The sequence below is a fragment of the Elephantulus edwardii genome, unplaced genomic scaffold, assembly GCF_000299155.1.
Source record: "Elephantulus edwardii isolate Elephantulus edwardi_28Jun2011 unplaced genomic scaffold, EleEdw1.0 scaffold00249, whole genome shotgun sequence".
NCBI lineage: Eukaryota > Metazoa > Chordata > Mammalia > Macroscelidea > Macroscelididae > Elephantulus > Elephantulus edwardii.
This window is the reverse complement of record NW_006399999.1, coordinates 1,686,150-1,699,630: the sequence shown is the minus strand read 5'-3', so window position 1 is coordinate 1,699,630 and position 13,481 is coordinate 1,686,150. Positions and strand designations below refer to the sequence as shown.

General features: G+C 39.0%; 1 pseudogene; it reads right to left on the bottom strand.

Annotated features, from left to right (window-relative positions):
* LOC102847153 overlaps positions 1-13,481 on the bottom strand; it is a 20,064-nt pseudogene that overhangs the window by 2,632 nt on the left and 3,951 nt on the right.

Genomic DNA, 13,481 nt, shown 5'->3' with positions numbered 1-13,481 from the left:
AGTTCCTGTTCTTAAAGAGAATGCCTTTAACCTCTCTCCATTCAGAACAATGTTGTATCTTGGGTTTGCATATATACTTTTAACTATGTTGAAGAAATTCCCCTGTAGTCCTATTTTGTTGATTGTTTTAATCAGGAAAGGGTGTTGGGTTTTTCAAAGGCCTTTTCTGCACCAATTGATAGGATCATGTGGTTCTTGTTCTTTGTTTTTTTAATATGATGAATTACATTGACTGTTTTTCTTATGTTGAACCATCCTTGCATACCTGTTATGAATGACCACTTGGTCATTGTGAATTATTTCTTTCTTGTATCATTGGATTCTACTGGACAGTATTTTATTCAGGATTTTTGTGTCTATATTCATGAGAGATATTGGCCTATAGTTTTCTATTTTGGTGGTGTCCTTTCCTGGCTTTTGGTATCAAGGATATATTTCCTTCATAGAATGAGTCTGGGAGAATTCCATATTGTTCTATTTTCTGAAATAGTTTATATAGAATTGGTGACAGTTCTTCTCTGAATGTTTGATAAAATTCACTTCTAAAACAATCTGGTCCAGGGATTTTTTGGCTGGAAGTAGTTTTATTACATTTTCAATTTCTTCTTTTTTTAATGAGTCTGTTCAGGTGTTCAATTTTGGTTTGTGTCAGTTTAGGGTGATTGTGTATTTCTAAGTATTTGTGCATTTTCTCTCAGTTTTCATTTTTTTAGCATAGTTTTTCATTATATTCTAATGTTACCCTTTTTATTTTATTTGGTTCTGTTGTGATGTTGCCCAATTCATCTCTTACTCAGATTATTTGTATCTTTTTCTTCTTTTCTTTTGTAAGTTTTGCTAGTGGCTTGTAAATGTTATTGACCTTTTCAAAGAAACAACTCCTAGTTTTGTTGATGGTTTCAATTGTTTTTCTGTTTTTATTTCATTTATTTCTGCTCTAATTTTTATAATTTCATATTTTTAGAGGGTGTTGGGTTTTCTTGCTATTATTTTTCAATTTGTTGGAGATGTTCAGTTAGAGTCATGATCATTTTTTCCTGCCTTTTTTGTGTTTCATTATCGCCATAAATTGACCTCTGATTACTGCTTTGGCTGTTTCCCAGAGGTTTTGATAAGTGGTATTTTCATTTTCATTTATTTCAAGAAACTGTTTCATTTAATTTTTTTATTTCTTCTAGTACCCACCCATGTTCAAGCAAGGTGTTGTTCAGCTTCCAAATGTATGGGTTTTTTTTTTCTTCTTTATCCTCTTATTATTAATTTATAATTTTGTAACATTGTAGTCTGAGAAGATTATTTGTATTATTTCTATGTTTTTTTAATTTATTGATGCTTGCTTTGTGGCCTAAAATGTGATTTATTCTGGAGAAAGTTCCATGTACATTGGAGAAGAAGTCACACTATGCTTTTTTGGTGGATTAGCCTATAAAACTCTATGAGATCGAGTTGATTTATTGTGTGGTTTAATTCTTCAGTATCTTTGTTGAGTTTCTTTCTGGTAGTTCTATCTTTTCTTGAGGGTGGTGTATTGAAGTCTCCAAGTACCATATTAGTGTTGTCTATTTCATTTTTCAGTTTTGTTTATACTTGTTTTATATATTTTGCAGGTCTTTCATTTGGTGCGTAGGTATTTATCATTGTTATGTCCTCTTGTTCTATTGACCCTTTAAGCATTATGCAGTGACCTTCCTTTTCTGTTGTGATTTTTTTTTCCTTTGGAATTTATTTTAATAGAGATTAGTGTCGCTACTCCTGTTTTTTTTCTTGTTGCCATTTGATGGGTATATTTTTTCCCATCCTTTTGTTTTAGTCTTTCTTTCTCTTCATTTTTAGGTGTGTCTCTTATAGACAATATATTGATGGATTTTGGGGTTTTATCTAATCTGCTACTCTTTCTCTTCAGTGATTCTTTTAAACCATTCATATTCAGTATGATTTTTGAGAGGCAAGGTTTTATTGCTATCATTGTGTTGAGTTCTTTTTTGTGTTGTTACTAGTTATTTTGGCCCATCCTGCTTTAGGTGACACTTCTGTGAGAAGGACTACTCTCATTGTTTCCTGCAATACTGGTTTTGTTTTTACAAACTCCCTTAGGTTCTGCTTTTCTGGGACTATCTTGATCTCTCCTTCATATTTGATGGACAGTTTCTCTGGGTAGAGTATTCTTGGTTGACATTTGTGTTCTTTGAGTTTTGGTATATGTCATTTCACAGTCTTCTTGCTTGTATAGTTTCTGTTGAGAAATCAACATTTAATCTTTTCTGCTCTTCCTTATAGGTTTCTCTTTGTTTCTCCCACACTGCTTTCAGAATTCTCTCCTTATCTTCGGTTCTGAAAAATCTGACTTTGATATGCCCTGGTGTTTTTTCTTTTGAGGTCTATTCTATATTGTGTTAGCTCAGCTTCTTGAATATATATTCTCTCCTTCTTTATTATGTCTGGGAAGTTTTCTTCTAGTAATTCTTTCACAATTTTTTCTGTGCCTTTACTTGCTTCCTCCTGGTCTGGAATTCTGACCATGCACATGTTATTTCTCTTGGTGGTGTCCCACATTATTCTTAGGTTTTCTTCTTTTTGTTTCTTTTTAATTTTGCTTTTTGTTCTAGCAGAATCTAGATCAATGGTGATAATTCTATCTACTATTTCACTGGTTCTGTGTTCTCTCTGTTCAATTCTGTTCATGGTTATTTCCATCATTTAGACAGCATCTGAAACCTGAGACCTCATATTTTGGATCATGTTTTCTTGTTTTTCTAGTGCCTCTAATGCCTTGTTAGTTTTATCTGCATTGTGTTCTATTGGGTTTGTTTTTAAGATCCTCCTGATTTTTGCTTTCAGTGTCCTGTAATTCTTCAAGTTTGTTTTTAACCCTTTGAAAATATTCAATCATTTTTCTTTTAAATTCTGTGTGATAAAGTTCTATTCCACTTTCTGGCTTCATGAAATCCATTGCTACTGTGTCTCTTTTGGGGAGTGATATCTTGCTTTGGGCTTGTGTGGTGAATGAGGTAGTCTGCTTCTTTTGGTACATTGTTGTGGTAGCGTGTTTCGTGCCTGAGACAATAGCTTTTTCTTGATCTGATGTCACTGCTCCAGAGGAAGATTGGGCAGGCACACAAGCCGATGCACATAGGGTGGGTGCATTCACAGACACACACTTGGGTGGTTGGAGAGGGAGACATGCACACAAAAGCACTGGGGAGGGGTGTGTTTGGGAGACCTCACTCAATTTCTCGCTGTTCTACTTGCTTGTTTCCCAAAGTACCTAAGTGAGCACAGAGGAAGCCAGGTTTTCCCTTCTAGAAGTGGCTTCTCACCTCCTCCAAGGTGCCCAGGACCTTCCTGTTGCCTGAGTTAAGGTATCTCATGTGGTCAGGTCAGACAGCAGAGTTAAGGGATCCCACGTGGTCAAGCCAGACAGCAGTTCCTCCCCCCCCAAACTACCTGAGTGAGCATGGAGGAATCCAGTTGTTCCCTTCAGAAAGTGAGTTCTCACCTCCTCTGAGGTGCCCAGGACCTCCCTTTTGCCTGAGTTAAGGTATCTCATGTGGTCAGGTCAGACAGCAGTTTATTCCCTAAAGTATCTGCTTGCTCACAGCGGCTCAGCAGGCTGCTTCTGGCCAGAACTCAGTTGGCAGCTTGTGCTGGGGCCTGCAGCTCACTGTTCCTGAGTTAAGGTGTTTTCTGTGGTCAAGCTAGACAGCAGTTTCCACTCCCCCACCCCCATTGTTACACTTTTAATTTTCTATTGTATAGTTAAAGAACTTGAAAGTCTTGATGACTGATTATAGTCTATTGGGCCTTCCCATTCTTTTGTTTCTTCTTCTTTGGTTAATCAAGTTCTTCCTATGGTTTGGCCAACAAGGTTACAGACTTCTTGAGCTTTACACCATGCATTCTCAACAGTAATGAGACAAGATTTCCATCAAAGATTCTCAACAGATTCTGGTGTATGATAGAACTGAGGTGGACTGATGACAACAGAGCTATCTAACTTTTCAACAAAAAAGTTACAAATAGTTTTCATTTTACCAAATTCAGTGAACATAATGCAGACCTCTGCTTCCATATGATAAGCTTTTTCCACTCTTCTAAATTCCTTTGTAATTGTTACATTTTCTGCCCCACCAGTGTCATCAGTCATCTTCACTGGTAACACCACCCTGTCTTGGTCACTGAGGTTTGTGGGGGTACCCGTGTCTTTGACTCTGGCACAATCAGCTCCAAGTTCCTCTCTAAGGATGCTCACCTGCAGGTCCTGCTGGTGGAGGCTTTGTGAGATCTGGGTTCAGATCTTTTGTTCATAGGGTCACTATGAGTCAAACATCTCAGCACAAAGAATAGAAAAATCCTGACCAGTGCACCAAAAAGCAATATCATGATGTTGTCAATTGTCTTCAAGTACGTTCTTTTGACACTCAATGAGATATTCAGTACTGTTCTCCAATACCACAACTCAAAGACATTGATTCTTGTCGTGTCATCCTGTTTCAGTGTCCAGCTATCAAATACCTAGCAAGTCATGAGAAAGATCATGTCTGAATCAGGCACACCTTAGTCTATAATCTGACATCTTTGTTCCTGAGTACTTTGTAGAATTTCTTGAAAGTAAAAGTTTTCCAATTCGACTCATCTATTGATTTCTTGGCTGCTGGTACTTAGAGTGTTGATTGTGAAGACAATTTTAATAGATGGAGAAAAAAATGAAATGGTCAATGATTAGAAATGTCAAAAAAACGGATTTCCTTGAGTTGTAGTGATAGAGAAGAGTATTGAAGATATCATAGACTGCCAATAGAACAATAATGTTTGTCTTGGAGAAGGTGAAATCAAATTGCTCCTTGCAGACAAAAATTTTGAAGCTCCCTCTCACATGCTTTGGACATGTGGCCATGTCCCTGGTGAAGAAAATCATGCTTGGAGAGGTGGAGAGACAGTGCAGGAGAAGAAGACCCCAGTTGATATGGATTGACACAGTAACTAGGATAATGGGGGTAAGTGTGTTGGAGACAGTGAAACTGGCTCAGGATAGACAAGGTTTATAGGGTACATAGGGTCACTATGTACATATCTTCACTATGAGTTGTAGACAACTTTATGGCACATAACATCAACAGTAATAGATTTATAAAGGTTCTTCTTAATTTCCAGAAGAATTTTGGTTTTGTGTGTTGCAGTTTACACACACACACTCCTTGTAGTTTGTCTTTTTATTATGCTTGTGGGTTGTTTATTTCTTTTTCCTTTTCAATGTGTTTAATTTGTGTATTATATATATATATATATATATATAATTGTTTTCTAGTTAATGAGTTTCTACTTTTGTTTAGAAAAGTTTTTTCTATCTGAGGAAACCTACCCTTTGAGATTCTGAATTAATAGATATAGCTATGGTTCTAAATAGCTTAACAAGATGTTACATAAGTAATTCTGGCCTTTACTCAAGTCTAAAATCCTGGATGTACTGTGATAAAATAAATAAAATATCTGTCACGTAGTTATTGTTGTGTGTTGTCGCGTTGGAACTGACCCATAGCTCAACCTCCAGCAGGTTTTCAGAGGCAGTAAATTGCACAAGAGGAAATTGCCCATATCTGTCTTTTGTGAAGCAGCTGATGGATTTGAACCACATGTCTTTGGGATTGCAGCACAGCTTCTTACCATTAGGCCACCAGAGTTCCTGGATTGTCATGTTGTTGGTATGTGTTCTTGAGTCACCTATGACTCTAAGCAACATTATGCACAATAGTTTTGAACTCTGAGCAAATCTAACTGCCTCTGACACTCTTACCCCTATTACCCTAGTGATTGTGTCAATCCATTTCATCCTAGGTCTTCTTTTCTGCGCTTTCCCTTCACCTTTCCAAACATGATGTCCTTTTTCCAAGGATTTGTCCCTTCTGGCAACAAGTCCCAAGTATGTGAGATGGAGCTTCAAAATCCTTGCCTCCAAAGATCAACTTGACTTCACCTTCTTCAGGATAGACCTGTTTGTTCTCTTGGCAGTCTATGGTATATTCAATACTTTTCTCCAGATCACAACTCAAAGACATCGATACTTCTATCATCCTCATTCATTGGCCAGCTTTCTGATGCATAACAAGATCAGGTGCACCTTAATCTCCAGATTTATATTGTTCCTCTTCAGCACTTTGGGGAGGACCCTGAAAGCAGATGTTCCTAATGTAATTTATTTTTTGTATTCCTGACTTCTGATGCGAAGACTGTTGATTGTGGACCTAATCAAGCTGAAATTATTAGTCATCTCAATCTCTTTTCCATATATCATAGTGCTGTCAATTGACCCAGTAGTGAGAATCTTTTTATTCTTGATGTTAAGCTTCAATCCATTCTGAAGACTGCAATCCTTGACCTGCAGCAAATTCTTCAGGTCCTCTTCAGTTTTGTCAAGCATGTTGTGCTATCTGCATAATGCAGTTTGTTGATTATTCTTCACTTAATCCTTATGCCACATTCTTTCTCATAAATTACAGCCTCCTGAATTATCTTTTCTGCATATAAATTTAAAAGATGTTGAGATAGGATGCATCCCTGACAGAATCCTTTCCTGATTTGAACCATACATTGTTTACTTGCTCTGTCCTGACAATTGTTTCTTGCTAGAAATATAGATTTTGCATGAGCATAATCAAGTGTTCTGGGATTTCTAGTCTTCTCAATGTTAGCCAGAATTTGTTGTATTCCACACAAATACCTTTGCATAGCAATGAAACACAAATAGACATTCCCTTGCTAGTCTCTGCTTTCAGTCAAGATCCATCTGACACTCGCTATCATATTTCAAGCACCACAGTTTCTTCTAAACCAGCTTGTTTTCTGTCAATGTATTGTTACAGTCATTTTTTTGATAATCATCTGCAGGATTTTGCTTATATATAAGACATACTTATATTTGCATATAAGTATGTCTTATAGTAAAGATGTTGTTGTTGTTTTAGGTGGTCAAGTTGCCTGTGATTCATAGCAACCTTTTGTATGACACCGCTGAAGACTGTCCTCACTAACTGAAGCCAGGCTCATTGACTCCAACATATTGACCCCATTACCCCAGTTACTGTATCAATCCATCTCATCCGGGGTCTTCCTCTCCTGCACTACCACTCCACTCTTCCAAGCATAATGTCTTCTCCAAGGACTAGTCCCTCCTGGTGACGTGACCAATGTATGTGAGATGGAGCTTCAAAATCCTAGCCTCCAAGGGTGATCATTCCATATTTTATTTGGTCTCCTTTTTTAGGGATGAGAATAAATATGGATCTCCTCCAGTGGTTGGCCAAGAAATCCTCCTGATATCTTGGCACAACCTGATGAGCATGTCCAGGGCTGCATCTGTTTGTTCAACTTTGTGAATGATAGGAAAATATTCATATGTATACAAGGAAGATCTGTTAGTACCACTGTTGTTGTTGTATGCCATTGAGTTAGAACTGACCCATACCTCAATCCAATGTGTTCTCAGGGGCAGTTAATCAAACAGGAGGAGATTGCTTATCATTCAAATATATTTACCAAGAATCAGAGACAAAGAAAAGGAAATAGACGTTTTCTATTAACCTATGCAGTTAGAAATGGGTCAAACATGCAACTAAGATGCATAAGTAATAACAGGTGCCTGGAATGCAAAAGTTGAAAACAAGGAGGAAGGATCATTAGTCAGAAAACATGGACTTGGTAACAGAATTGAGGCTGGAGATAGAATCATAGAATTTTATACAACCACTAATGTATTAATTGCAAATACCTTTTATAAGAAACACAACTAGTGACCTTACATATGGACCTCACCTGATGGTCTACACATGAATCAGATTTATTACATCTGTGGAAAGAATAGATGAACATAGCTCAAAATCAGCTGTGGAAACTAGGCCAAATGCTGATTGTAGAACAGATCATTAACTATTCATAAGCAAGTTCAAACTGAAGCTAAAGAAAATGAAATCAAATCCACATGAAGCAAAATTTGACCTTGAGTCTATTCCACCTGAATTTTTTTTAAAAACTATGAGACTCTGAATATTGCATTAGAGCACTAAGAAATCAAAGTTAAAGGAAGAAAAAAAATCAAAGAGCTTAACAGAAAATTTCAAAGGGCACCTTGGGACGACAAAGCAAGTTACTTTAATGAAATGTGCAGAGAGCTGGAGCCAGAATATCAAAAGGAACAAACTCACTCAGCATTTCTTAAGCTGAAGGAATTGAAAAACAAATTCAAGCTACAAGTGGCAATACTTAAGGATGCTTTGGGTAGAATGTTAAATGATCCAAGAAGCATTCAAAGAAGATGGAAGGAGTACACAGAGTCACTGTATCACAAGGAATTGGTTGATAAAGAAGAATTTCATGAAATCACATGTGAGCAAGAGCCTGTGGTGATGAAGGAGGAAGTTCAAGTTGCTCTGAAGGAATTGGCAAAAAACAAGACTCCAGGAGTTGACAACATACCAATTGACATATTTCAACAGACACTGCCTTCTATGTGCTAAGTTGTGCCAAGAAATCTGGAAGACAGCCAGCTGGCCAACTGACTGGAAAAGATCGATAATTTCTTCCCATTCCAAAGAAAGGTGATCCAACAGAGTGTGGAAATTATCGAACAATACCATTGCTATCACATACAAGCAAAATTCTGCTGAAAATGATACAAAAACAATTGGAGCAATATGTCAACAGAGAATTGCCAGATGTGCAGGCTGGATTTAGAAGAGGTCGTGGTACTAGGGATATTATAGCTAATGTAAGATGGATCTTGGCAGAGAGCAGAGAATACCAGAAGAATTGTGAAACCTATACTTGGACCAAGAGGCAGTTATCAGAACATAGCAAGGTGACATGGTTCAAAATCAGGAAATGGGTCTGCCAGTGTTGTATTCTATCTCCATACCTTTTCAATCTGTATGCAGAACAGATCATCCGTGACGCTGGGTTGTATGAGGAGGAATGTGGCATCAGGATTGGTGGAAGCATCATCAATAGCCTGCGTTATGCAGATGGCACAACCGTGCTTGCTGAAACTGAGGAGAACCTGAAGTGCTTGCTGCAGAAGGTCAAGGAATGCAGCCTTCAATACAGATTGAAGCTCAACATCAAGAAAATAAAGATTGGACCAAGTGGCAGCATCAGCATGGATGGTGAAGTGATTGAGATAGCTAACAGTTTTAGTTTGCTTGGCTCCATAGTCAACGCTCTTGGTACTAGCAGCCAGAAAATCAAGAAATGAAACTGCATTGGAAAAGTCAGCTGTCAGGGACCTCTCCAGAGGACTGAAGAGCAACGACGTCAGTCTGGAGACTAAGGTGCACCTGATCTGGGCTATAGTCTTTGCAATTGCATGCTCTGCATCAGAGTTGAACAGTGACTAGGGATGATAGAAAGAGAATTGATGCTTTAGAGCTGTGGTGCTGGAGAAGAGTGTTGAATATACTATGGACTGCTAGGAGAACAAACAGGTTTGTCCTGGAGAGGGTGAATACAGAATGTTCCCGGGAGTCAAGGATTCTGAAGCTTCGTCTGACATACTTTGGGCATGTTGCAAGGAGTTACCGGTTCTTGGAGAGGGACATCATGTTTGGGAGAGTGGAAGAACAGCTCAGGAGAGGAAGACCCAGGATAAGATGGATCAATTCTGTGATCTGAGTGGTGGGAGTAAGTGTGTCAGAGATGGTGAGATTGGCACAGGATAGAGCGGTGTTTAGGACTCTTGAACATAGGTTCGTTATAAGACGCAAACGACTCAATGGCACATAGCAACAACAACAACAACAACATTTCAAGAACAGGTTTAAAGCCTAGGACACTAATGAGCAAAGACTAGATGAGTGGTGGGGGGATATAGAAAGTATCATCCATGAAAGATGATTATTGAGAGAGAGATATCATATGATATTGCTATTATTACATGCTGTTGAGTGAACTGCAACTCACAGTGACCCTATGCACAATAGTTCTTAATTCTCTCCTATCCTGAGCCAGTCTCACTGTCTCTGAAAGACCTAACCATTACTGTGTCAATCCATTTCATCTAGGTTCTTCCTCTCCTGTACTGTCCCTCCACCTTTCCAAGTATGTTGTCCTTCTCAAAGTACTGATCCTCCTGGAAACATGCCCAAAGTATGTGAAATGGAGCTTCAAAGTCCTCGCTTCCAAGGAGCAACTTGGTTTCACCCTATCCAGGCCAGACCTATTTGTTCTCTTGCTGCCAGCCCCGAATGCCTGAACCACCAGCCCCAGAATGTCTGTACTAACATCTCCAAATGCCTGTGCTACCTACCCTGTAAGGCCTGCACCACGACCAACATCACTGGGAAGTAGACAGATAATGAGTGGACAGAAGTGGACCGAGGCCTCAGCCTTCATACCAGGGTCTCCTGGGAAGACAGGGAAGGAGGTGCTGGTGAGGTGAGGGGAGTGACTGGAGTGGGATGCTGGTGGGATGGATGACAGGACCATGACACATGTGCTGAAGGAGTGGGGGATACTACTAATATTGAATCTGTTAGCTGTGTAATGGAGAATGGTCTTTCATTTGCTTTTTTGGATAAAATTCTTGTCTGTAAGAAATCATCCTAAAGCTGAGCATCCAAATTAAGACAGAGTAGAAAGAAGGGTAGGCTGTCCACTTGTGAAAGAACTGGCCTTCAAAAACTCGACGTACAATAGAAAGAATTGCTAGCTACACAAAAATGTAGGTTTTGTTCTGGATGGGGTGGACAGAACATGGATAGATAAAGACATTGGGCATTAGAGTGAAATTAGGTCAAATTGAATATTTTAAGAGGAGGCAAGGAAGAATTAACAAGACAGAAAGAGGGTGTTTTGTTTTTTTCCGAATGTATTTGCTAAATAACACATTTGGAATGTCTCAAATTGAAAGAAATGAAGAAAAAAAATACTATTCAGGGAGCATGAAAAGAATATGGGAGGACTAAACACAGTCCCTCAATTAAAAACAAATGGTCAATAGTGAACCATTTCAGGAAGTAGCATCTAATCAATAACTGAAGAAGTTCAGGCTGCAATGAAGGCATTGGCAAAACATAAGGCCCCAGGAATTAATGGAATATCAATTGGTATATTTCAACAAAGAGATTCTTCCCTGGACTTGTTCGTTAACTTATGTCAAGAAATTTAGAAGACTATTGCACCGAGGTTAATTTTTTCTCAAGATAATTCAAACATGATTTGGCAGTGCATCAACAGAAAACTGCTGGAAATTCAAGCTATACTCAGAGAAGGACCTATGTTAGTGTTCTTAGGTGACCTTGAGTCAACTACAACTCATAGCAACCCTATGAGAAACACATTGTAACCTTTCCCAATTCTGTGCCTTTCTTACGATCTCAAACATGCTCAAGTCCACTCTTACCTATCCATCTTGAGGGTCATCCTCTCTTTTGGTGACTCTTTTTCTAAGGCATACCAATAGTCAGAAAATTAGGGGATATATTGTATTAGGCAAGCCCACTGTCAGGGACCTCTCCAAATACTTAAGAGTAATGGATTCAGTTTGAAGACCAAGGTGCACCTGATTCAGGCCATGGTCTTCTCAGTCACCACTTACACATCAGAGAGTTAGGATAAGTAAGGATTACAGAAGAATTGATGCCTTTGAGTTGTGGTGTTGGAGAAAAGTACGGAATACCCCACAGACTGCCAAAAGAACAAACAGATACGTCTTGGAAAAAGTGCAGCCAGAGTTCTATTTGGAGTCAAACATAATGAAGCTTTGTCTCTCATACTTTGGACATGTTGCTAGGCAAGGTTATTCCTTAGAAAGGGATATCATAATTAGAAAGATGGAAGGTCAGTGATGGAGAGGAAGACCACAGCAAGATGGATTGATCATGACTTCAGAAATGGATTCTAGTGTGTCAGAGATTATGAGAACGGCACAGGACAGGGCGGGGTTCAGGTGAGTTGTTGATAGGGTTGATATTGAATCGTACTGTACTTGATTGGCACTATGAACAACTCTTTCTTGATAACATGTCCATAGTATGGACATGAGGTCTTCCTATCTTTGCCTCTGAGGAGAATCCTAGTTGTACTTCATCCAAAACAGATTTGTTTGTTCTTTTCGCACTTCATGAAATATTCAATACTCTTTCCGAACACAATTCATAGGCATGTACTCATCTTCAGTCTTCCTTATTCATTGTTCAACTTACAGGTACATATAAAACCATTGAAAACACCATGGCTTAGAAAAGGCATGCATTATTCTTTAGACTGGTATCTTTGTACTTTGGTACCTTGGAGAGGTCCTTAACAGTAGTTTTTCTCAATGCATTTCTTCTTTGTGGATCCAAGTAAAATGAAATCTCTAACAACGTCAATGTTTTGTTCATTTATCATGATGTTGTTGCCTGTTGGTCCAGCCAGGAGGATTTTTGTTTTCTTGATGTTGAAATGTAACCCACATTGAAAGCTGTAGTCTTTGATCTTCTTCAGTAAGTGCTTCTAGTCTTCTTCACTTTCTGTAAGCAAGGTTGTGTCATCTACGTGGCATAGGTTGCTGATGATTCTTTCTCCAATCCATCTGCCACATTTTCTTCCAGAAAAATGTGGCATTTGGTTTCAGTTAAGTATGCAGCTTCTTGAATTATTTGCTCACATATTGAATTGAATAGGTATGGAGGAGGAGTATAACTGTGACACATGTCTTTTCTGATTTTAAACCATTTTGTTGTTGTTGTTGTTGTTGTTATGTGCCATCAAGTCGCTTGCAACTCCTAGCGACCCTACGTACAACAGCCCTAAACTCTGCTCTGTCCTGTGCCAATCGCACCATTTCTGATACACCCATCCAGATTACCCCAGTCACTGAACAAATCCACCTCATAGAGGGCCTCCCCCTCCTGTGGTGTCTCTCCACCCTACCAAGCATGATGTCCCTCTCCAAGGACCAGTCTCTCCATGCAACATGTCCAAAGTATGTTAGACGGAGCCTCAGAATCTTTGCCTCCAAGGAGCCACCCTGTTTAACCCTTTCGAGGATGGATCTATTTGTTTTCCTAGCATTCCATGGTACCCTCAATACTCTTCTCCAGCACCACAGCTCAAAGGCATCAATTCTCATTTTATCCTCCCTAGTCATTGTCCAATTTTCTGATGCATAACAAGTGATCGCAAAGACCATGGCCTGTATCAGATGCACCTTAGTCTCCAGAGAGACAACATTGCTCTTCCGTATTTTGGAGAGGTCCCTAACAGCAGTCTTTCCCATGGCAATATGTCTTTTAAGTTCCTGGCTACCAAGCAAACAAAAGCTGTGAACAATCTCAATCTCTTCACCATCCATCCTGATGCTGCCAATTGATCCAGTGGTGAGAATCTTTGTCTTCTTGACACTGAGCCTCAATCCATATTGGAGGCTACGGTCCTTGACCCTCTGCAGCAAGCGCTTCATATCGTACTCAGTTTCAGCAAGCAGGGTTGTGTCATCTGCATATCGCAGATTG